The sequence below is a fragment of the Caretta caretta genome, chromosome 1, assembly GCF_965140235.1.
Source record: "Caretta caretta isolate rCarCar2 chromosome 1, rCarCar1.hap1, whole genome shotgun sequence".
In the NCBI taxonomy this organism is placed as follows: Eukaryota; Metazoa; Chordata; order Testudines; family Cheloniidae; genus Caretta; species Caretta caretta.
Genome location: NC_134206.1, coordinates 264,521,712 through 264,546,086, shown reverse-complemented (window position 1 = coordinate 264,546,086; position 24,375 = coordinate 264,521,712). Strand labels below are relative to the sequence as shown.

Genomic DNA, 24,375 nt, shown 5'->3' with positions numbered 1-24,375 from the left:
TTGGGTTCATTTATAAATGCCTTAGATGCTGTCCTCGGTGTCTTACTGATCTGTGGAAGTGTCCAGGAGAAAACCATTCCTATTAAACTTCTTAATACCTCAATATGAGTTACCATGAATATGGCTTTTGAAAAGATTTTTGTGGCAGAGGTTAACTTACTAAAAATGAGGGCATTTCCACACTGAAATGGGAAAGATGGGAAAGTTGGCATAGCTATGCATTATTTAAGTTGCATCGTTGGTATTGTACAGTAGTCTAGGTGAACTAAACAAAGACCAGAATCCCTGCCTCAAGTTGCAGTGAGGCCCACATAGAACAAATGTGACGCAAAACAAACTGCTGGGCAGTAAAATTAAGCCATAGCTTTCATACATAAAGCACAGGGTTCCAAGTTTTAGAATTAGTCTTTTAACTCATATATATTCAAAAATATGTTGTAATTTTGTACTTAGTGCATTTAGTTGAGACGTGGCAAGCATGTTATAAGTATTGCAGTTGTCTTCATTCTTTATTTCTCCTAGTTGGTACATTTCTTCCCGATTACATTTTTAGTGCCTGTCAGATATTCTAGTAATGATATTGCCATGGGCTCTGGTATTGCATAATATTTCATCCCATTATACTGCCCATGTGGCTTGTTCGATAACATTCTTCAGGTGTAGAGATGTTGGTTAAAATGGAGGAGGGGAACATAAGCACTGCACACTACAATTGTGGGGGAGAGGCTGTCAAGCTTAAAATTGCTACCTTCAAGCAGCCCCAGAAAAACAATGTCTAGACATCATGTCTAGACATCTTAATTAAGTCTGTCTATAATTGTCAGTACTCGGACAATACATTAAAAGTAAATATATTATTGGTCAATTTCCTCAAGTAAATGTAAGTAAACATAACATTTTTATGAACCGTATACTTTCAACTGAAATTACTGCATGGAAGAATAGTACAGTACAACTTCCCTTTGTTGACAAGATATTTTGAATTATTCCATAAGTTCAAATACATCTGTGGTATCATATAAAATAACCTAACTATTCCAATTAAAGCTTTTACGGAAGTTAATAGTTCATAGATATTTAGATTCTGCTAGGGAAGGTTTGAGAACGTAGTTAATAATACTTGCTTAAATTTCTCTGGTCTCAGTAAGATATAGTGCCAGCTAAATAAATAAATTTAAAATATAGAATTGATCAGAATGTAAGAAATAACCATTACTTTGTCTAATCCAAGAATTTCTATTGTGTGGTCCTTTTGTGTATATAAAAAGAGCATCAGACTGAGGATCAGGAATTCTCTAGTTCTAAATTCAGTTCTGCTACTTGCTGTGTGATCTTGGATATGTAACGTAACTTCTGTCAGTTTTCTCATCTGTAAAATGGGAATGATAATAGTTTACATGGTAAGGATTTGTTTGTTAATATTTGCACAGTGCTTTATACAAGTATTTAATTGCTAAGTTTCACAATTTTAAAAAACATCTTGCTGGTCACGGCAATATTTTTCACATTTGAAAACCTTATGATTCTTATACATGCTGTAAATATCAAATGACTTTTTTATGTACTCATGGATCAGGAAAAATGGTATCCGATGCTACTCATTTGGAATTGCAACTAGTTTGTCATACACACACGCAGGCTAATATTATTACTATATACAGTAACCTCATTTTGTGTGTGTTGGTACAGTCATTACAAATAAGTCAGTTTTGTTTCGTTTTATAAAGTTGGGAGACCTTGAAGCTCAGACCAAATTGCGCTTACCTGTGTTTTGTGCAAAGAAGAATTACCGCTTTAATAGAAACTCATTTGCTTTAACAGTGTAACAAATATGTTGTTTAAAGGGGCTCGGCTAGAGATACTGAAGAAGTCCCTATTATGATATTTTGGACTGTTTCATGTGTTTCTGTGCACACTAATTTGACGTTGGTCTCTTGAATGGTAAAGGAGGATGATTTTCAAACTTTTTTCATTCCACGGACTACAGGTTGACAACCACTGTTTTGTGGGAACGACAACCTTTTGCAGCCCCCTTAGATACAGTCTGTGGACCCCCAGGGATCAGCAGACAACAGGTTGAAAACTACTGCTATGGGGAAAAAAACTCATGAGAAGTTATGCTATTGTGGACCTCTTAATTTCTAATATCTGAGCCATCTAAATGGTTTTCATTGAAATATTAGTCCTATAGACTTGCACACATCCAATCATTTGTGGCTGCCACATTTAATCTTCAGTGTTCGCCAGTTCCTTCTACTATTAAGTTGTGTCCGTTTCACATACTTGGAAGTTAAACATCAACTGCAGTGCATTAATTTCCCTGTTGGAAGGCCCTCTTTGTAATGTTTTGAGCCACCAAAAGCTTGGAAGCACTCACTCACACTGAAATGTCTGTTTCCCATTTGGTATGGGATGATGCTACTAGCCAAGTGTTCAGGCTGGCTGTTTTCATTTTTAGGATTGAAAATTGTTGAAGAAACTATTTTTTTTAATTTTATTTTATTAGTTCACCAAAGCTGCTGTAAATTAAACATGTAAAACAAAAACAAACTTTGAAAATGTTTTATTCACTAGTAATTGTATTTGAGAAAAAAGATTTTAAAAAATTGAATAGTCTTTTCAGTGTGGTATATTTTCTTTAAAAATGTTAAGAAGTATAGACTAATCTAAAATAAAGAAAGAACAGTTGTTATATAACATGCTAAATCTGTTCTCTCTTTTTTTTTTTAAAGTATCCTTAACCATTTCCGGAGGCCAGTTTTTCTATATGAAAAATTAATTAGGTTTACTACTGTGCTTACTAATCAATAGGAATTGCTATGCCAAAAGTCTTAAGGATATTTACATTGTGAAACTTAATAAGGAATATATGTACAAAAAAGCACCATACCAGTAAGTCACTATTATTGATATAGTTTGTAGTTTTAATACGTTTTCTCCATTTGTCACTTCCCTAATAATTCTGTTTAGTCCTCCAGTCTTGTGTTTATAAAATAATTTTGTTGCTGTTAAAGTTACTATGATGTCACAAATTCAACATTACAACTTCCCTAAAGGATCTAGGAAGAGAAAATGAGCTGTGAGATGTATTTAAATTTAAAAATAATTGGTGGAAGTGGCCAGGGGAAAATATTTGTAAAAGGTATTGTTGGATCTAACATTTTGAAAGATTTTGCTGGTAATAAAGCTTTTATGTGCTCATTTTAACAGCTACCACCGCCTGTGTCAGAGGGGGTTGTAGTGCATTGATGAGGAAAGTTTCTACCTTAGCCTTTTTTTATTTGTAGTCTATAGAAGGTGAATGTGTTGTAAATATCCAAGTATATGTAATTATGGCTCTCTGTGTGACAATGGATTTTCCATGCCTTTTTGAACTTGGTATCCTCTTGTGAGGCTGCCTACCAGCTTTTCTCAATTTACACAGCAATTGATAGTACTTTAAGTATTTAGCACAAGTGAAATTATTATTTATGTATATTGCAGTAATACCTAAGAACTCCATAAGAATGGTTTTATTGGGGACAGGTCAATGGTCCATCTTGCCCAGTATGCTGTCTTCTGACAGTGGCCAATGCCAATGAACAGAACAGGCAATCGTCAAGTGATCCAGCCTGTCATCTACCCTCAGCTTCTGGCAAGCAGAGGCTAGGGGAACACTCAGAGCATGGTGTTGCGTCCCTGCCTATCCTAGCTAATAGCTATTGGTGGACCTATCCTCTATGAACTTATCTAGTTCTTTTTTAAACTCTGTTATAGTTTTGGCCTTCACAGCATCCCCTGTTCTACAGGTTGATTGCACGTTGTATGAAGAAATTTTTCCTTTTGTTTGTTTTAAATCTGTTGCCTATTAATTTCATTGGGTGACCCCTATTTCTTGTGTTACGTGAAAAAATAAATAACATTTCCTTACTCACTTTCTCCCCACAAGCGGAGATTTTTATAGAGCTCTATCATATCTCCCTTTAGTCATCTCTTTTCCAAGCTGAAAAGTCAGTCTTTTTAATCTCTCCTCATATGGGAGCTGTTCTGTACCCCAGTCATTTTTGTTGCTCTTCTCTGTACCTTTTTTCCAATATATCCTTTTTGAGATGGAGGGACCAGATCTGCACGCAGTCTTCAAGATGTGGGCATACCATGAATTTAGATAGAGGCATTATATTTTCTTTCTTGTTATCTATCCCATTCCTAACATTCTGTTAGCTTTTTTGACTGCCACTGCACATTGCGTGGATGTTTTCAGAGAACTATCCATGACTCCAGAGTCTCTTTCTAGAATGCTAACAGCTAATTTAGAACACATCATTTTGTATGTATAGTTGGGATTGCGTTTTGAAATGTACATTACTTTGCATTTGTCAGCATTGAATTTCATCTGCCATTTTGTTGCCCAGTCATCCATCTTCAGTCTTGGACATTGTGCTAGGCGCTGTACAAACATGCAACAAAAAGTCTATCCCTACCCCAGAAAGTTTACAATCTGAGTATAAGAAATGGTGTCCACTCTGTAGCAGGAGTATATCTTCCAAAGCAATGGTCCAAAACATTTCTGCTTTGTGAAAGCCACCTTGCCTGAAAGCGTATTTAAAACCCCCTGTAGCTCATAGTTTTCGTTGGCACCATTAAAGAGAAGTGTGGGCTGAAGTTTGCATGTAGGCCTTGTTGGGCAACTAATGGAGTGTTTTATCTTTTAAATAACTGGTCAGATTTGAATTGACTTGACACTTCATGACTGAAATTTTTGCTAGTTCAATTTTCCTGTGATTATTGAGGCATGGTAATTCACCCACATGGAGACCGTGGGCCTCGGTTATTTTTCAGTTAGAAAGAGTTAGTGTTTGTGCACAGCCAACTTCATGTGTCTATTTGATAAACTTATGCAATGTGCTATCATCCCAATATGCAGGTGGATATATTGAACTTTCTTGCAAGCCTTGATGTGACCTGGTTTGAATGTCTGCAAATGTCTTAGTTTTTCTGACGATGGAAGCAGGGAAATTTAAAAGTTTGGCCTTAAATAAAATCTCTTACTTTCTGGAAGCACTAGAACATTGTTTTATATTTTCTAGAACTGGTCCTCATAAACTGATCATGAAGTGATGCACTTATATAAAGATGTGTTGCAGATTTTTAAAAAGCAAAAATAGAACTGGACCAAGAAGCATGACAGAGGCAATTCAGTAGCTTTCTAGAGTGCAAGTGTGACTGTAATATTATTGAGAGGACCTCAAAACCCTAACACCAGTATGGCTTGTACTTCAAAACGTAAGCTCATGAACATCTCTAATGTGTTACAAAGTCCCCTCCTCACCAAAAAAATGTACAGTCTTCCTTCAAATAATTACTATATACATCATCAAAAATTCAGCTTGGTATACTGCAGAAACATGGATCTGTCACTAACCTTTTGGAAAGGCTTGTACTTGATTTACACCCTGTTCTTCCCTGTCAGTGTTTTGTTTTCTATCTCAAAAAATACTAGGTTTAGGATAGTTTATCTTGGCTCTTTTTTAGTGTAGTGGTTTGGTTGTAGCACCCTAAACAGAAATTAAGAGGAACATCTCAGGCACTTCAGCAATGCACTATTTTAGTCTCCTAAACTCATAATCTGTACAAGCATATCATTTTATGAGGTTAAAAAAGTATCACATATGATGATCAAGAGTTAATGAGCAGGATGCTTGTAATTAGTAAAACTATTTGTAAGTATTTTGTTTTCTAAATATTCAAAGTATTTGCTTCTAGCAATTGAAAGACAAAGTGCAAAACTAGTGTGTGACAAATACAATTGATATCCTATTTGAAAATTGTGCTACTGTACCTAGAGAATATAACTTTAAAAAGATGCTTTATTCTGTTGCACACACTCTTGCTTTGTCACTTGTTTAGCACCGCTGAGGTGCTGATGCATATTTTTTTTAAGCGGGTTGTGTTTTAAAATTATAATTATGTATGTGAAAGCCATTGACTCGGTTTTTTAAAATACAGATTACTTTGATCTTCTGTCTGGACCGCATGTATTTGTTAGCATTAAACACCAATATTAGGTGTTAAATGTGGAATTATGGAAAAATCCAGAAACTGTTATTTTCTTGGTGCATATTAGTGTAATTCTCCTTTACACTAATTTATGTTTAATGAGATAGGTTTCTAAAAATATATCAGTGTCCTGTCCAGCTGTGAAATGTTTTATTTTCAGTCATACATTCTGTAAATGAACAGAAAGGTGCCAATGAGTTACATTGACTATCGTGTCTTCCAGGAACAAATATGTAAGGTCAGATGAAAGTTTAGTAAATTATTTGGCTAAATATGAATACATTCCTTCTCAATGTTTTTTTTTTTTTTTTTTTTGTACTCAGGCCAATTTGATATAATTATCTTTTGTTAACATTGAGAACTGAACATAGCTAACCTGCTGTAAGTGGACTAGGATTTGAAAAAGGAGAAACCATTTCTCAAAATGGATCTAAAAAGGATTTTAATAAATAGATACTTCATTTTTATTAAAGGAGGTACAGATTTTACAACTGTAGTCATTCTGGACTGTTTCAGTTAACTGTTCAAGGAGACTGTGTAATGCAAAGCTAAGTCATTTTGTCAGTAGGGTGGCCATTTTGTGCTTTTCTCCTCCATTACACAACACTGCAAGGAGCCATTTTATGCTACAGCAATCTAGAATTTTTATAAAATGTATATACTTACACAGACGTGTACATTCAACTTGAGACCATACACAGAAAAGTTGGTTAAAGCTGAAATTGTATCTTTAGCTATTTTAATTAAGTATTGAAACACAGTTTAATAATAATAATGCCTCCACTTATCCTTCACAGATATTAATGGATTAAGTATTGCAACACGTATGCATTCTCACCATATCAAAAAACATAAACTACCTTCCTTGTTCCCAGTTAAAATTGTGCGATCTGCAGTGCTTAGGTGCGTCAGGGTGATATAATAGGACGCAAACACAGATCAAACTCTGACTTTTGTGGGTTTAAGAGAGCCATTTTCATCTTGGATTATTTTGCATTAGTTTTCCCATGTGTGTTTTGCCTGTAGTTCTCATTTTATGATATGAGAATTCAGGCATGTTGTTTTTACTTAGATTTAATGGATTGCATGGCTTTTGTAGACCTGTATTAACATTTTTTTTATTCTTACTTGATAGACTGAGTCTATAGAAACTCCTAAGTCTGATTATCCAGATGCATAGTTGAGTCAAAAATCTTTGAGAGATTCACATTTTTAAGGTTTCAAGTGTGCAACAACTAGTTTTGAAACTAAATAACTGGATATCTTTTAAAATTTGTGTCAATTTGCGGCCACTGGGAGCTGCAAGCGGCCGTATCTGCGGACACTCAGGTAAATAAAGCATCTTGCGGCCCGCCTGGGGCTTAGCCTAAACAAGCCACAGACCAAGTTTGGGAACCCCAGAACTAGAGGGATGTGGGTGTGTAGGAGAATGTGGGGCACAGGAAGGAGAAACTAGGGTCTGTGTTTTGGCTGCTTTGTACTGTGCTGGTGATGCAAAACAACTGTTAACCCAATTTAACTGGCCAATATTCTCTGGATATGTTTTGCTGCTCCAGAATCGCATAAATCAGACAGAGCATAGCAGAGAATCTTCCCCTAAAAGTTAACATTTCTAAAATGACATAAGGCTTATACTACTTATCTTCAAATCATTAGAAGTGGTAGCATTCACCTTGACTTTCATACTTGCTGTTCATGGGGCAGAGGGAGAAAATACATCTTTAAAAGTCAATGTAATCTGATCTGTGACCACAAATGCTAAAATACTGTAATCCTAGAATTTCAGGGTTGGAGGGGACTTCAGGAGGTCATCTAGTCCAACCCCCTGCTCAAAGCAGGACCAATCCCCAATTTTTGCCCTGATCCCTAAATGGCCCCCTCAAGGATTGAACTCACAACCCTGGGTTTATCAGGCCAATGTTCAAACCAGTGAGCTATCCCGCCCCCCAAATAATCATATGATTATTGCCTGGGTCACAACCTTAACTCTGTCCGGTAATTTGGGTGCCTTAACTGTATATTTTTGTAACTTAACATGTTTGGACTTACATTTAACTTTTAACTCTGAATTTCCTGGGTTTGTAATGTTTCAGTTTTGGGAAAATGGCAACATGCCTGTATTCTTCTTTACCCTAAACTACTGATAGGGACTCTCAGCTGTAACTCCATCTTAATATAGTTTTTGTCTGCGAATATGAAAATGAAATGTTCTCACTTTGGCCATGTCCACACTAGGAAAATGAGTGATGTTTAAAGGCAATTAATGTGCATGTCTTTACCATTTTTAATCACCATTTTTTGCACTTACTCTGGACAAAGCCATGTTTAAAAGGGTGTGTAAGGATCCAGGAATTAGAACCCAGGTCTGGAGAGCCTGGGACAGCTGTATTCCAACAGTGCCACTGGGTGGCCATGCAAAGGCAAAGCCAGGGAGCACTATGGAGAGCAGGCGCCTCAGGAAGTACAACCCAAGAAACCCAGAGTGACAGTGCTCTGTCGCCCTCTGATTGGCCAAGCACCTTGTTAACTTAAGGGGTTGCCCCAGGAAGTTGTCTGGACAACCATAGAGACTTTGGCCTGCTTGCAATGCCAGATTTTGTTTGATGTCATGATCTCCAGTCTCTGACTCCTGCCTCTCGATCCTAGCCTGGTACTGCCTCTGATCTCTGGTTTCTGACCCCAGCCTGACTCTGACCTTGACTCTTGCTTGTGGAAACTGGCTCTTGCAATTCCTTCAACTCCTGCCTGGTGACTACTGTACTTGATGGGCAGACCTCATCCCAGCTGTGACTGCTAGCCCAGACCACCTATGCAAAGTGTTAGCTAAGTTAACATGCTTTGAAGTACTACTCATTTTCTTAATGACGTGGCCTGTGTCTGTTTAGCTGGATTTATTGACTTCTGTGACTTAAATATCTTGCTGAATTCTGGTCTAATCATGTACATAACTTTAAGTACATGAATAGGCAATTTGACTTTATTGTGATGAGACATGATTAATGTTGTTCATGTTCTTTGAATCGGGGCCTTTGTATATTTCTATAATATTTTAATCATGTTAGCTGTATTAGTTCTGCTGTGCTAACAGAGTGAGATGGATTATATTTTTTCTTCTGCATCAACAGAATTATTTCTTGAGTTGTAATTACAGAGCCAAACAAACCTGTTGAACCTATTAAGGTTTCATAGATTTCATTGAGTGGACATAATTTAAAGACCTTGGTATTGCTTAGGTGAAATGTCATAATTTTGAACCTTTAATGCTGGTGACTGAGTGAGAAGGAAGCAACCTAGCTTGACTCCCTTACAAATTCAGTTTGGGATCTGGATTATGTTTAGAAAAGATATACAATTAATAAAAAGAGCACATTTGATCTTGAAATCTTTCAGAACACAATAAACATGGAACCCTATTTCAGATTGTGTTTTACAGCAGAAGTGCATACTTAAAGGGTGTGTTTAATCTGAATAAAATAAAATGATAATGTTGGGGTCTGAAATTTCTGTCACTGCTCTGTGTATGTAAACAGAAAAAGTTCATTACAAATGTTGACACTTGGCTACGATAGGATTGGATATGAATAGCCAATCATTCAAAATGCTGGTTGTTTCCTATTGTAATGTTGGCTAGAATTGCAGGTGACGGTTAGTGGGGAGAAGGTTTGAGTGCTTGCATGGAATTAATTCAGTCTCTCCTGTTTTGGACAAGTTTGTTTTCCAAGATTCTTGTTTTCTGTTAGGTACAGAGTTACAAACATATTTCTGGTTATCCTCTAATCATTTACAATCCAATCAAAGCTTCTAATTGAGCTAAGTTGACTCAGTTATTTATATTGCAAGCCATGCCACTGTGCATTTTCCTTTTTCTCTTGTTTTAACCATATAGCCTGGTTCAATATTCTGGGTCAGTACCAAATACTAATTTTGGTGCTGATGAGCACAGCAGGCATCTGTTGCTGGAATGATTAACTAATTCTGAGGTCACCAGCTATCACGGCAACAGAAACATCCAGAATGTGTCATACATGGTATAATTTTGGAAAGGTTTGGAAAAGAGATAGTGAGCTTCATGATCTTCCAAAAAGAAGGCCAGCATGTATTATTTGTGGTGGATATTCAATTTTTTTTCTTTTCCTCAAGATGAAACCCCATAATGAAAACTGCTAATAATGGCCATACTATTTGTATGGCTATTGTTGCAGGTGTTTGCATAATGGAGTGAAGTTATTAGGGAGGAACTCTTGTAGCAACTGAGACTTTACTGTCTGGTAGGCCAAGTGATTGTGGTTTGTAAGTGGCCTTTAACATGGTACAGGTTCTCCTTTAATTCTAGTTCAGTTGAAATACTTTATAAATATTCCCTTTTTTAAGTGTACATCACTGTAGTTTGTCCCCTTCAAGAGCTGCTTCATATGGAGGGGAGCCTATTGCAAATCACTCCACCTGAAAAGGTGTTAACCCTTTATTTCCTATTTTTGACATCACAAAAAAATGGCTGGTTTTATATATTAGTTTGGTACTTAATTTTTTGCAAAGACTTTAGGTGCCTGATGTGTGGAGTTTTTGAAAAGTGCTCTTCTGGTTAAATTTTTGGTGTACAAAATGAACTTCCAGTTTCAAATGTGGTAATTGTTGTACCGTGTAGCTGGTCTTCCCAAATATTTCTGTAATGTTGTGATGGTGATGATAATATGGAAAAAAGCTATAATGGCCTGGAGCAGATTTCCATTTTTTTAAGGACTGAAATGAGGCTCCTTTTGAAGAGTATTTTCTAAAGTCTGTCAGCTCTGTGCATGATTTGGCTCTATTTTTGTAGCTTTTAATATGTGGCATGGAGTTAGAGCTGTCTGGAATCAAGAAGGATTTGGAGTATGTAATATGTATCCTGAGCCACAGACTGGTTCACAGACATAACAAGACTGTCTTCATGCCTCACATGTTTTCTTCTTTATATCAGTTGTACTCTGAGAAGCTGTAGTCGTTTTGCAGTATGTGCATTAACCATTTTCTCCCCCTGTGCGTGTACTATTTCTTCCCATGTGGTAAAGAGGGAGGTGCTTTGCTACATAAACATTTTATCCACTGCTGAGTTGTCTCTGTGTGGCTTATCTTGAGTGCAGCCATTTTAAACACATTTTCAGTTCCACTGAGACAGTACAGTCTCAAAATGGCTGACTAAGTATTCTTCTTTGCAGCAGTTTAGTCTGACTCTATGCAAATGAACAAGTCTGCCGGAGTCACATGCTTCAGCTTTAGAGGTAAGAAACAGTTCTGCTTTTCTGAGAAACAATTTCAAGATATATTTACAACTTTGATGTTTTGGGGGGAACTAATTCTGAGTTGTGTAGGTGTATTTTTTTTCCCTTACCCCGCTTATTTTCTTTGAGCAGGAAATCAATGCACACTTCAAGAGTTAGGTTAAATACAAATAGTATTTCACAAGCATTGTGGGGGTGGGACTGGTGAGGTCACAGGTCATATCACTGCAGATGTATTAAAATAATTGTTTAGCACCACCCTGAGTTGTCCCATTTCAGCTTAGTTTGTTGCCAGGCCAAATCTCCCATGTTTTTGCTGGCCTTCCCTGGTGAACTTGCTACATAATTTTGTATATCTGTATAAAAAAACAAATAAAAATAACTCCATGGAAATTTTGTGAAATCAGGATATTAGATCAGCAGTGCATTTAGTAACCATATTATTTCCAATATGTGTTTTGTTTTGTTTTTTTTCTTTTCCTGAAACACTCAAGAAATTCAAATTTTAAAATGGTCGCATAATACGCGGATAGCAGCATGTTTTTAAACAGTGAATATTTTTTTTGGTAGTAACTATTTGTAATTCCAAGACAGTAACATACAGTATGAAACCAGAAGAACGACACTGGAAATGAAAGTTAAAGATATACATTCCTTTTTTTGATTGGCATATTTTCATTCAACTCTGAATTTAGAAGGGTTAATAGTTTCACATGGCCTAGCATTCTCTTTCTGTTAGATGCATTACTCTATATGTAGTCAAAGTGTCCTGGGGCAAGGAGGTAAGGGATAAGTGGCTATACATATACACAAGTAGAGCACTACTTTTTTTGTTGTTTTTAAAAAGACATTTTTCCACTTCACAGGCATCCTCCTCCCCTTAGATTTTCTGGCACTGGCAAGTACTGACCCTAGCTATATTAAATTCTCCATGCATTTATTTTTTTAATAAAAAGCATTTGGTAATAGGAATAGCATCTTGATATCCTCAAGCAGTACATCAGGACCTCCCTTCCACTACCAACCCACCCTCTGAAAAAGGGTAACTGATCAGGACAGTCACCATACAATTTCCTAATCTGAAGATGATACTTCATTAATTATTTTTTGTGTGAAGTCTTTTAAAAAATATTAAAATCCTGGGAAGGGACTCGATTCTTTGTCTATTAATTTAATTTTGTCTGCCAGCACATCTCCTATAACTAATAAATGAAATATGTCCTGTGTGGTTTTAAAAAAAAAAATCTATAAATGCTTGCTTTTACATACTGATTTCTAATGGTTCTTTTGGCGCTAATGAGAGAGGTTCAGAATAGTGTGGAGGGTTGGTCTCCTAAAAATTAGGTGTGCATCTTTATTATGTGTTTACGATAAAGGTAGATAGAAGTTTGAATAAAATATGAGAATTTGAATGCAATATGGTTACTTTTTTGTGTTGAATAAATCTTTTCATAATTAAATATATGCATTGTAAACAGTGTGTGGGGGGGGGGGGACTTTCACAGAAATAAGGGTCTATCATGTGGGGAGACCGTTTCCTATATTCAGGAAATGGAACCGAAGCAGTTAATATTCCTGGTACTGTATTATTTGATTAATTAATACTGCCTTAGTTTTGTTCATTGGCCTTGACTGTTTCCTTTTTTTCCAGTGGTATTTATTGGTTGATTAGCCAGAATAGTTAAGGTATTAAAAGTTTTGGAATTCTTTCCAGAATTCTTACTCATAAATGTCTGATTTTTTTCCATCACCCCATTTATTTCCACAAAAATATTTAATTTTTTTTGTATATTCACCAAATTTAGTATTTGATTACCTTCCCTCTTGCCATAAGCCAGTGGGATTCCTTTTTTCCCATCCTCCACACAGGTGCATTTCTTGTTTTCTTCAAAATGTGCAGATCACAGTCCTTCTGACCCCAGCAGAATCTTTTAAAAAGTCTCCTGAGGTTTCTGTGATTTTTAAAGCAGTGTAATTGCATTACTGATTAATCCAAATGCTAATGCCTGATATTGTCCAAATCAAAGGGAGAAAATTTTATCATATCTCTCGGCATATCTTTAAATTGAAATAATACCCTATTTTGCAATAATTGGGGGAGATGAGATTTTTGTACCTAAAATCATCTCTAGCAGCTGCCAGCTAGTGCAGACAGAAAGGGGAGGAGTTCTGAAGGTTTTTATTTTGTAAAATTCTCAGATAATTTTAATTTAATTGTCAAGTCTGCTGTACCTGTTCTATTTCTTATTGATGTTAACCCTTGCTGTGCTATGTTCCATTGTGAGTGCAGACAGTGGATGAGGAGAGTAGCGCCTTTCTACAGATATACGGAGGTGGGTGGTTCTGTGTGCTCTGTCTCTCTGTTGTTCATAATAATAGTGTGCACTTACACTGTGCCTTTCATATGAGGATTTTGATGCCCCTTCGAAGAGCTTAATTTAGCCCCACAACTTCCTTGTGGGGCAGGTAAATTATACCCATTTTACAGATGAACATGAGGCACAGAGAAGTTGCCCAGGGCCAGGAAATCTCTTGGCTTCCCATTCTTTGCCTTAACCATTTAAGCTATCTTTTCTCCTCCTCCTCTTCTGTCCTTTTCTCCCTTCTTCATTGGTGTTTATACATTGCTTTGTTTTGGGTTGCTTTGCCCTCCTACAAGGCCATTTTAGAAGCAATATCTTTCTTCCAAGTGCTGCAGGAAATGACTTGCTCATCAGGGAGCCTGAGACAGATGGTTTTTGTGGCTTTTTTTTTAAGTGGTTTTTGGAATGTTTAAAATGTTTGTTACAGCTTGTCCTGAGCGTTCGAGTTGTTAGGTGTTAATACTGCTGGCTAGTGGCCCCACAACTAGCTTTTCATTAACCATGTTTTTTTAGTAGGGGGGGAAGGAAGCAAAAATAATTGGTTCATATACATGGGGATAAAGCAGTTAAATACTTAATTGGGATGAAAGTACGTTCTTTTGGTTCATTTTAGAATTAATTGTGTTTATAGTTTTACATGAATCACTAATGGTAATGTTAAAGATATAGAAGTTTCTGACCGGTTCATACCAATTTTTCTAACTGAATGATTGCTATAAATTTTAAATATGAGGTTATCAGTGGGGCTTTGTTAGTCTCTGCTGATCGTTCTTGCACTTAGTTCTGGTGTTGCATCATTTTTTCCATTTGAGCCTTATGGCGTTCTAGAGGATTGACTTTGGTGCTGACACAAAGTAAATCTGGAAGATAGACTCCTGAGACTGCGCTCTTGCTAGTAATAAATATGAATTTCTGGGAAGAGTGCCAAACAGTCATTGGCAAAGAACTCATTTACATTTCTGAAGTTGCTTTCCAAAGAATTTTACTAACAGAAAAAATTATAATCTGTATTTACATGGAAACTTTATGCTGATATTTGGATTCATTCATTTCTAAACCTTACTCTCACTTGGAACTGTTTTAACATGTCTTGTTTGTTTTTTATTTTCCTCTTAAAGCCCAGAATTGTTTCAGTTGCCACAGCTGCATCTTCTCATTTTCAGTAGATGTTTTGGGAGTAAATAATCTCAGGGTGGATTCACACTGAATTGGAATGGACTCTTAATGCTGCAGTCTCTAACATAAATCACTCACTTTCAAGCTGCTCACTTCCTGGGTACTTCAAGGAGTAGCAACAACTGGTTGCAAAGCACGCAGAACTGTTTTGAAATTCGAATATTTAATCTCTTTATGATTATGTGATTTCAAAGTTAAATTGACCCATTAGAATTTATAATTGATGAAATTTTGTTAAGATTGCTCAAGAATTCCATGTCTTAGAGAGAGTTATGAGTTTGTCAAGTATTAGTTTTTCAACATCATCTTTATTACCAGGATTAGGTGCAAATGTAAATTGCAACGGAGTGAAACAAAGATGCTTCTGTAAAACTGGTGAGGGAGCACAGTAAAACCGAGAATTGCTCTTTAAGCAGAAGGTGAGGGAGCACAATATAAATTATAACTCTTGAGTCACAGGCTAGCAGCACTTTATCCAGTAATAGCTGACTTTCACCTCTCCTACAGGAGGAAGCTGGCTATTGCCTACCTTCCTTCTGAAGGTACAGCCCTATGTTGTGAAATAAACCACACAGGACCAAAGAAGTATATGCTTTTATAGACTGTTTCCACATTGTAGAGATCAGTAGTTTTCTTTGCCTTTCTAAAACCAGAAAGAGGAAGTATGGGGAAATGCCAGTCTTTTGGCCATGTGATGTGTGAATAATTGCTATTTGGTGTTGTAAAGAGGAAGTTAAGTGAAAGTCTGATTTTTAGAACACCAGTGCAACAATTTTTCCTCTGAGCTTTTTAGAATAAAATTTAAGCCACTAGAATCAACCTACCTGTGTCAGGGTCTATTTTTAGATGTTTTTTGTTTCTTTTTTTAAATCAAGACATATTTACTGAATAAATATGTTTTAAACTAAAATGGTGACAAAACCCCAAAGTAAATTATTTCTAATTCTTTTCTTAATAAGCAGAATGTCCTGCATCTTTCTTCTGAATGTACACACGATAGCAGCATTTGCTTTTCATGGGTATCCTGTCTGTCCAGTTCACACTTTCTGCTGGTAAGACTAAAGAAGTTATTTATTGTTTTTAACAAAACCTATCCTTCGTTTTCTGAACGCAATTTTTCTGCTGGTTTCTAGGTCATCCTGTTTTTAGATTAGGAAAGTGTGTGTGTTTTAGTGGGAGAGTTCCAAGTTTAACCTGCATTAAGAATGCAAGTGTAATAAAAGCTTTTCAGGTGTGTGTGCTAAGCAGTATGCCCTAAATGGGGAGATGAGGAGGGAAAATATTTGGGCTGTTTTACTAATAGAATCCCTGGGGGATTTATGAACGAATAATCTACTTTTTAACTTACAGTACATGAACTCTAAGTTGTACTCGTCTCGTACAAAATTAAATTTTGGAAGCAACTACAAAAACTGCCTAGTTTAGTTTAGCTCTTTTCAATATTGGTTACTCTGCTTTGTGTGAGAAACACAGATGTTGCCACAGCGATGTGGGAATTTAACAAGCCCTCTAGCTGTTCCAGTTTTACCCTTTTCATAGAAGCAGTTTATAATGCCTTTTAAAACTTAGTTGGTATGTTTCTGAATGCTCAACCAGCTGTTTCTGCTTTCCTTAACCACACTGTGTATCTGAAAACCTACTTAATCCCAACTAGTTGAGCACTTAACTAGATGCAGCAAGGAGTAGAAAACAACTTAAAACCAAGGGAGTGCCCTTGATTTTGTTCTGAATGTTCTGGAATCAGGGTGGTGCCTTTTTAAACACAACAGATGGATCTTTTGGGCTGTCTACAATCTCTGGCACTGAATTTCATTAGAGGAATGGAGCTAAGATTCTTAATACAAACCAGCTAGAAAACACTGGTGGCCTTGCTTTCTAATAGCTGTTTTTTGCCATGTGCTGGGAACCTTACTAGGATGTTACTGTCTGTACATCTGATTGTAGTGCAATTTACTGTATGTGGGAAATGCAAGTTTATATTTTTAGCAGCATTTGGTGCCCTTTATCTAACAGGAATATGAATCACTAGGAGGCTGTGTATCTGATTTGCTCTGCAAATGACAAGAACCACTGAAAGAAGTATACCATACAGTATTTGGAAGTGCTAATAAATACAGATTTTGGCTGAAATAGAATATGAATTCCAGGATTTTCTGAGGTCAAGGCAAGCTATTACCAGGACTGTCGTGTGGTTCATTGGTTAATGGGAGTGATTTAGTCTGGCATTCCTCCTGGACAGAGAAAATTTCTTGCCTTATACATCACTGCAGGCTCTGATACCACAGTGGAGGTGCAATCTCTAAGCACCAAAATAGACTAACGGATTACTAGAAGTTATCAGATAGTTAAACTACATTGTGCTGACGTGAGGAATAAAAAACTTGTATAATGCTGAACTAACTACCTAGAACAAAATCTAAAACAAAATACTCTTACAGTGGAAAGAGACTATAAAACAAATTTTGCATTTCTGTAGTGCCTATAACCTAGGGACATTAAAAAAGAAATAAGAAACTGGAGAGAACAAAGGGAGATAAGTGGAGCAAAGCAGACTTTCCTGCTCTGGAATGAGCCTGACTTTGCCTGCCTGGAACTGATGAGCAACACTCCTGTTTGCTCATTTGTGTTTCTTTTCCCACAGATGTGCCACTAACTGGTGCCACATTGCTATAACACACTCTTGCTAAATATGAAGTCTGTTAACATTACTGTGGTTTTGCTTTTCATTTTTAGCTGCTGTAAGCACTAAAATTGGATGTGAGAGTGAGTCTTCTCATTTAAAGAAAAGGAGTACTTGTGGCACCTACTCCTGTTCTTTTTGTGGATACAGACTGACATGGCTGCTACTCTGAAACTTCTCATTTAAAGAGGCTTACATCAAATGGACAGGAGGGCATGAAGATCTGTTTCATCCCTTTCCCAAATAGACACCATTTATGAAAGCAAAACATGACTTGTGTGTGTTCAGAAAGTACAGCAACTATATAGAAGTGTTCTTAAGATACATATATAATTGAATTATTAATACCTCTGGGCTTTGATTGGAAGGAGGGAGAAATGTATTGCATTAACCATTTGGAGTTGGAGCGATGGTGAAATACCTATTTCTATATCTACCGGTAGCTGTTCTGTTTGAAAAACTGGAAAAGAGAGAGCCCACAGTTATATCTGCTTGACGAAGGAGAAGTAAATGGGGGGAGGGGCCATCTAAATTAAACCAACTGGCCAGACTGGTTACTTGTCAACAGCAGATGAAAATTTTCATCAGTTGTACTGTGAAACTGGTGGCTGATCAGTTACTATTCGGAAGCTCTGAGGTATTGGGAATAGGAGCTGAGGGGTTTAAAAGACAAGCAGTAGTAATACACAGCTTGAGTAAATCCATTTCTTTCAAATATTATTTGGATTACAACTACATCCTTACTAAAAGCAAACTGAACTATGGAATGTTAGTTCTGTGCCCTCCTTCATAGGAATAAATTAAAAAATAAAATTGATTCATAAAAACATTGCCTAGAAAAGACTTTTCTGTCACAGCTCTATTAAGCTAATTGTTAATCTTATTGTTGGGACTTGGATCTGGACAACTGGTAAACAAATAACTAGACCGTACATTCTAGAACCAGTAGTTGTCTGACTGGAAAAAAGGAAGGCTTTACTCAGCAATATCCTGCTGCAGTTTAGTCATGAAATGAGGCCCCCTTTATGTAAATTTTTACTGGCGCCAGCTAGCTGTAACTGCAGTCAGGCTCAGCTTTGGCAGCAAATAACATCTGTCATGGACTTTCTGTTGCCTGGAATGTACAGACATTCTAATTTCTGGACTGAAAGAACAGGGTTGATGGATCTGAAAAGGTATAGAAAAGGCACCTAAACATAGGTAGGCTTTGAATGTGTGGAAATATTGAGGAGTTTTAGCTGGTTGCTTTTTTAGTGTTCTGCCTTGTGCTGTAACAAATTTATGCCTGTTGGTACTACTGTGTGGTATGTGGGAGGTACTTCACTGCACATAGTTGCTGCAGTGCTAATAGTTGGCAGCACAGAGAGCAGTACAAAGAATTCTGATTCTAGACACTTTCAGTTGCAACATTCATTTCGAGGCTGTAGTGTGCTTGTTTAGTGATCTTCAGTGATACCATCTCTTGATGTATTCACATGACTAAGTGGGAGATATGAGTACACTTTACTGAACAGACATGGATCACTAACTGAAAGGTAGTGCAATAGCCCACGCGCTGGCTAACCTACAGTATTCCTGCTTATGTGTAAATGAAACAAGATTTTATTCTCAAGATGGCCGACCTGGAAGTCTACTTGTAGCTTTGATATTTATGCAAATGAGCTAAATGCCTGTGGCTTATATAGAGGAGGAAGTTCATTTCACACATGTCAAGCATTCTCCAGGTAAGAGAAGCAACTCCTTCTTTGCCCTGATCTTTCAGAGGCCTGTCAACTTCCTTTTTTCACTTAAGTTCTTTTATTTTATTTTTATTTTTTGGCAAAATGCCAGGGACATTAGGCATAGTTTTGAGAATTACATGTAACAAATGTTTTTTTGGGAGCCTGGAAGTCAAGCTTCTTTTATTTTAATATAGTTTTTTATGTTTGGCTTATTTTTGCTGCAAGGAGAGTAGTTTGCAGTTGCCATAAAATGCTTTCATTGTGGAGTTGAACTGAAGGCTTTAAAATATCCCAGAAAACACCCAGATGTCACTTTTACTCTTTTGTGTGTGCTTCAAGAGTGTGTGTGTGTGTATATATATATATATTTTTAATTATTTTGTTAGCACTTTGCTTTCTCTCTACAGTGACACCAACTGATGCATGTGGAGGCATGACATTGTTGCGAACTTTCTCCCCTTTATAGGGAGTAGAATTCAGAAACTTAAATCTGCTAGTGATGTTTTTTAACTTGCTGGATGTTAGGATGGTACAATTATACCTCTTATCTTTAAAAACAAACTGCTTCTGGTTTAAATTCTCTTCTATAGGTGCTGGCAAACTGATGTTTAAAATATTGTACTCTAAACTGTCATCTGTGAATGTCATGTACACATGTGAGTTTGTATCAGTCCCAAATGAAAGCACTGTATGTGTATTTGGAAATAGGCAAAGTAAACAAATTATAATAGGATGTTTGCTTTCTATCTTTCTCCCCATCAGTGGTGTTGACAAAAGAAACTAGCTGCTATACACCAAACATGTTTTAACGGTCAGAAATATTATTAATTGCAATTTATACTGTGTATGGATGCACCTGTAGAACTCTTAGCATCTCTTTACTGTGTATGTAAGAGCTGTATTTGGCAGATATGTGCCAGTTCTGTGTGTGAATACGCTCATGTTGCCTCTTGCCTAATGAAACGGTAGTGCTGAAGAAGGTTTCAAGCTGTGCCAGAGATAGGGAGGGTAGGGAGTATGACCAAGGAACATGAACAGGGCTAGGAAAAAGAGGTGAGAAGGAATTGAGGACACTAAGGGAGGTGAACAGGGCCAAAGAAAACAAGGGAAGGGGTTGCTTAAAGGAATAGACCAGCAATTGAAAAAGAGACCGGGAAGAATGGAACTGGTCAAGGGAGCTGATCAGGACTAAGAAAGAAAGTCAGGGGGAGCTCAGTTAAACTGAATGAAATTGGAGGGAGTTGGGAGAAGGCTTACCAGCTGCATTCCGCAAGTAACAGGATGGAGTAGAATGAAGAAAATTGGAGGGCAGTGACTAGATATGACAGGACAGTTCTGAAGTACGGTGTTAGTAGAGACCAGGAAAGAAGATACAGTCATGCTAGAAGGGTGCATTAGAGCTGGATAACAACAAGGAGGGGAAAATTAGCTCAGAGAAATTAATAAAACTGAGAACTTGAAAGTGGGGGAAGATGAATAATGAAATATACTCCTGGGGGGACAGGGGAAGGAAGAAAGTTCTGAACATCAACATTTTGGACTAATTGTAGATTGTATTTTATATACTTCACCACCAAAATCTGCACCAATTTTTCTTACTAAAAAGAAAAGATTTTATTATGGGCCATAGGTTTGCTTGCCTTCTGTTATTTCAAAAACTTCTCAGTTTGTAATTGTTAGGATAAAAATGTATTAGAATAGTAGAATGACTCCATAATCTCAACGTTGGGAGTTCTTAAGTTTTAGTTGAACAAAGAGGCACAGTTGAGAAAAGAACACAACTTTGGCTGACAGCACTTTCTGGTTCATTGGTAAAGTGAAGGGAGCAATTTAGAAATAATAAAGCACTATATAACAAATGGATTGGGCAGGGGTGGGGGCAGGAAGGAAAGTATATATGAATCAATATGAATTAAAAGTTATGAAGTGTAGAAAATTGATAAGGGAAGTTAGACATCAGGGAGAAATTCATGGCTGGCAGGGCTAAGTATATTAGGAACAAAATAAATCCTAGCAATGGTTTAGACCTGTTACTAGATGAAGATGGTAAATGATGCAGAAAGTTCAGTAGTGTTCAATAAATATTTCTGTTCTGTATGTGGACAGAAACTTAGTGACGTATTCATATCACATATGTTGAAGTGCTTTGCAGTCCATTAGTCACTGAGGATGTTAAACAGCATCTAACAGAGATTTTTAAAGGCATGAGGAACTTGCACTCAAGAGTTCTTGAGAGTTGGCTGAGGAGATCTTTGGCCCACTGAGAACTTTCAGTGCATCTTGGAATACCAGAGGAAGACTGGAAGAGTTCTGGAAGAGTGTTGTGGCAATATTCAAAAAGGGCATGCAAGCTGACATAGTAACTGTATGCCAGTTAGCCTGACAGTCCCAGGCAAAATAATGGAGAAGCTGATACGGGATTCGGTAGATAAAGAATTAAATGATAGCAATATAATTAATGTTAAGTCAACATAGTTTTATGGAAAATAGGTCTTGTCAAACAAACCTGATTGTGTTCTTTGAAATTACAAATTTGGTTGATATAGGTCACTGCCTAGATGTAATAGACTTATGTGAGGTGTTTAACTTAGTACTGCATGATTAAAACATTAATACGATATCCTATAAATACTTCACACATTTAAGTAGAGTAGGAGAGCTGAAAAAATAGTAGTCAATAGGAAATTATAATTGAATGGGTGTGTTTCTAGTGAGATTCCTCAGGGATTGGTTTTAAGGCATGTCTCCAACGTTTTCAGCAATGATCTGGAAGTAAATGTAAAAAAATCACTGCTGATTTAAAATTTGCAGATGACACAAAGATTAATGGAGTGATAAATAATGAGGAGGACAGGGCAGTCATACAGATTGAATTTGGCTGTACTGACATGCATTTTGTTTGAACGGGCCCAGTTTATCAAGCAGAGGTATACATCTAGGAACAAGGAATGCAGGTCATACATATGGAGTGCGGCGGCACTGTATCCTGGAAAGCAATGACTTCAGAAAGGATTTGGGATTCATAGTGGACAGACAATTCAGCTTGAGCTCCCAGTATGATGCTGTGGCAAAAAAGGCTAATGAGATCCTTGAATGTATAAATAAGGGACTAGAGAAGTGATTTTACCTCTGAATATAGCATGGGTAAGACTGATGCTGTAATATTGTGTCCAGTTTTGGAGTCCACATTTGAAAAAGGATGTTGGAAAAATTGGAGAGGGTGCAGAAAAGAGCTACAAAAATGATTCAAGATTAGAGAAAAATGCCTTACAGATTGATCCCTTTTATCAAAAAGAAGATTGAGATGTGACTTGATTAGCATTTAAGTGCCTTCCCAAGGAGAAAATACCAGGTGTGAAAGGAGTCTTTTAATATATCTGAGAAAGATATAACAAAAACCAATGGCTGGAAGCTTAAGCCAGGCTAATTCAGTTTAGAAATAAAACATAAATTCGACGAGGGTGATTAACCATTGGGGCAAATTGCCAGGGGAAGCAGTAGATTCTGTGTCTCTTGGTTTGAAGACATCAAGACTGGATGCCTTTCTGGAAAGTATGTTTGTGACAGACAAGTTATTGGGCTCAATAAAAGGCTAACTGGGTGAAATTCAGTGGTCTGTGTTATGCAGGAGTTCCGTCTAGATCAGTGGTTCTCAACCCGTGGCCCAGTCAGCATACAGCTGTGGCCCATGTGCCATCCTCAGGGCCATTCAGGTAGTATAGCTATTGTGTGGATGTAACCCCTTACTTGCGCAATTATACTCCCACACACACAATACGTTCATGCTAGCAGGCTGCAGATGCTGATTTCGATTTCATAGGTGGCTGAGGGTGATCTGGCGACAGCTGCCCAGATATCGGATACTAGGCGACGAGAGTCCCCGAAGTCCCTTCAGATCCGCGGGAGGGCTCTACTGCTTCTGGTCTGGTCCTGAGTTTAGCGTGCTGTTACATTTCCTTGTTCATGACCTACCTGGCCGCCAATCTCGAGATTTATACTCTCACCAAGATAATACCATGGTTCCATAAAAGGCGATATTTGCCTCTTTGTTTTGCCATTGACTGTCACTCACTCACACTATCTCACTCATTCCTTACATTAATTGATTACATATTCATAAGCATGAATACAATTGATCATTTAGAGCAATGCAGCTTTAAGCAAGTATCTAACATCATTGGGTAGCTTCCGCTGCTTGTGGCTTTGTAACAGCGTAACAGGAAACAGTGCAGACTGCATTTGAAAGAGCGAATGGGGGCGGAGGAGAGTCTGGCTGCAGGAATCATCAAGATAATGGTAAATGCTGAGGGGAAAAGAAGATGTCCCATACTTGGGGGGGAAAATGGCTGACTCAGAAAAACAAATTGAATTTGAAGGTGTTCTTATTCATTATGAGATACAGGAGTTGGGTCTCCCTCTCCTAGTGTTTTAGACTTGAACAGCCCTTATTGGAATCCTAATTTCTCAATAGTGTGTCTTTCTGTGAATCCAGTTCATCTTCAGAACTTGCCAGTTCTGGGCTTGCTGTCCTCAGAAGAAAACCTTGACAACCTTTGGTAAAATGTTTTGTGAAGCATTAACACCATGTCTCCTTATTGGCAGCTGTGGCCATTGCACAGCGTGTGCTCAGAAATTCCTTCTCCAACAGCCCTTGAGCTTCCATATGGGGGGAGATAGACAAACTGATTTTTGTCCTTCTATTTTTTTTTCCTTTAACCCAGCTTTCTATTTCCTTTATACTGAGGATTCTTTCACCCTTGGTAGATGTAATTGCTGGTTAAGCCATCCCACTATACCAGTGGCAGCCACATCATGCAAATCTTCCCTACCTGTTTCCTGTGATATGGAAAAAACAATACACTCTGCCAGTGTACTTTGAAGATATTTTGACAGGTATTAAAAGAACTTCTTGGCTGGGTAGATTATTGACTTGCATTTGAGCTTGAATAGTTCTCAACTGGGAGCTGCAAGAGAAGTTGTCAGAAGGATCAGTAGGCATGAAAAGTAGTGTCTGGATCGGCTGCAGTTACCTAACGGAAAGACCAGAGGAAATAACCTACTGTGTGTAATGATTTTGCCAAATCCCAGGAAAAGATTAGTAAGTAAAGAAGTATTTTTCAAGTGTCCATAAATATTGGCTC

General features: G+C 37.3%; 1 protein-coding gene across 8 annotated transcripts in view; it reads left to right on the top strand.

Moving 5' to 3' along the window:
* ATF7IP (activating transcription factor 7 interacting protein) overlaps nucleotides 1-24,375 on the top strand; it is a 166,667-nt gene that overhangs the window by 777 nt on the left and 141,515 nt on the right. Inside the window, exon 1 of one of the 8 annotated variants that reach the window (XM_048835337.2) lies at nucleotides 11,174-11,294. The exons of 3 other annotated variants lie outside the window; for them this stretch is intronic. The gene's annotated coding sequence lies outside the window, so the exon portion shown is untranslated. Of the gene's footprint in view, nucleotides 1-11,173; nucleotides 11,295-15,864; nucleotides 15,886-18,605; nucleotides 18,714-18,857; nucleotides 19,238-24,375 lie in introns of those variants that run through there. 4 more of the 8 variants (XM_048835346.2, XM_048835344.2, XM_075124248.1 and 1 more) reach the window with 4 other exon arrangements.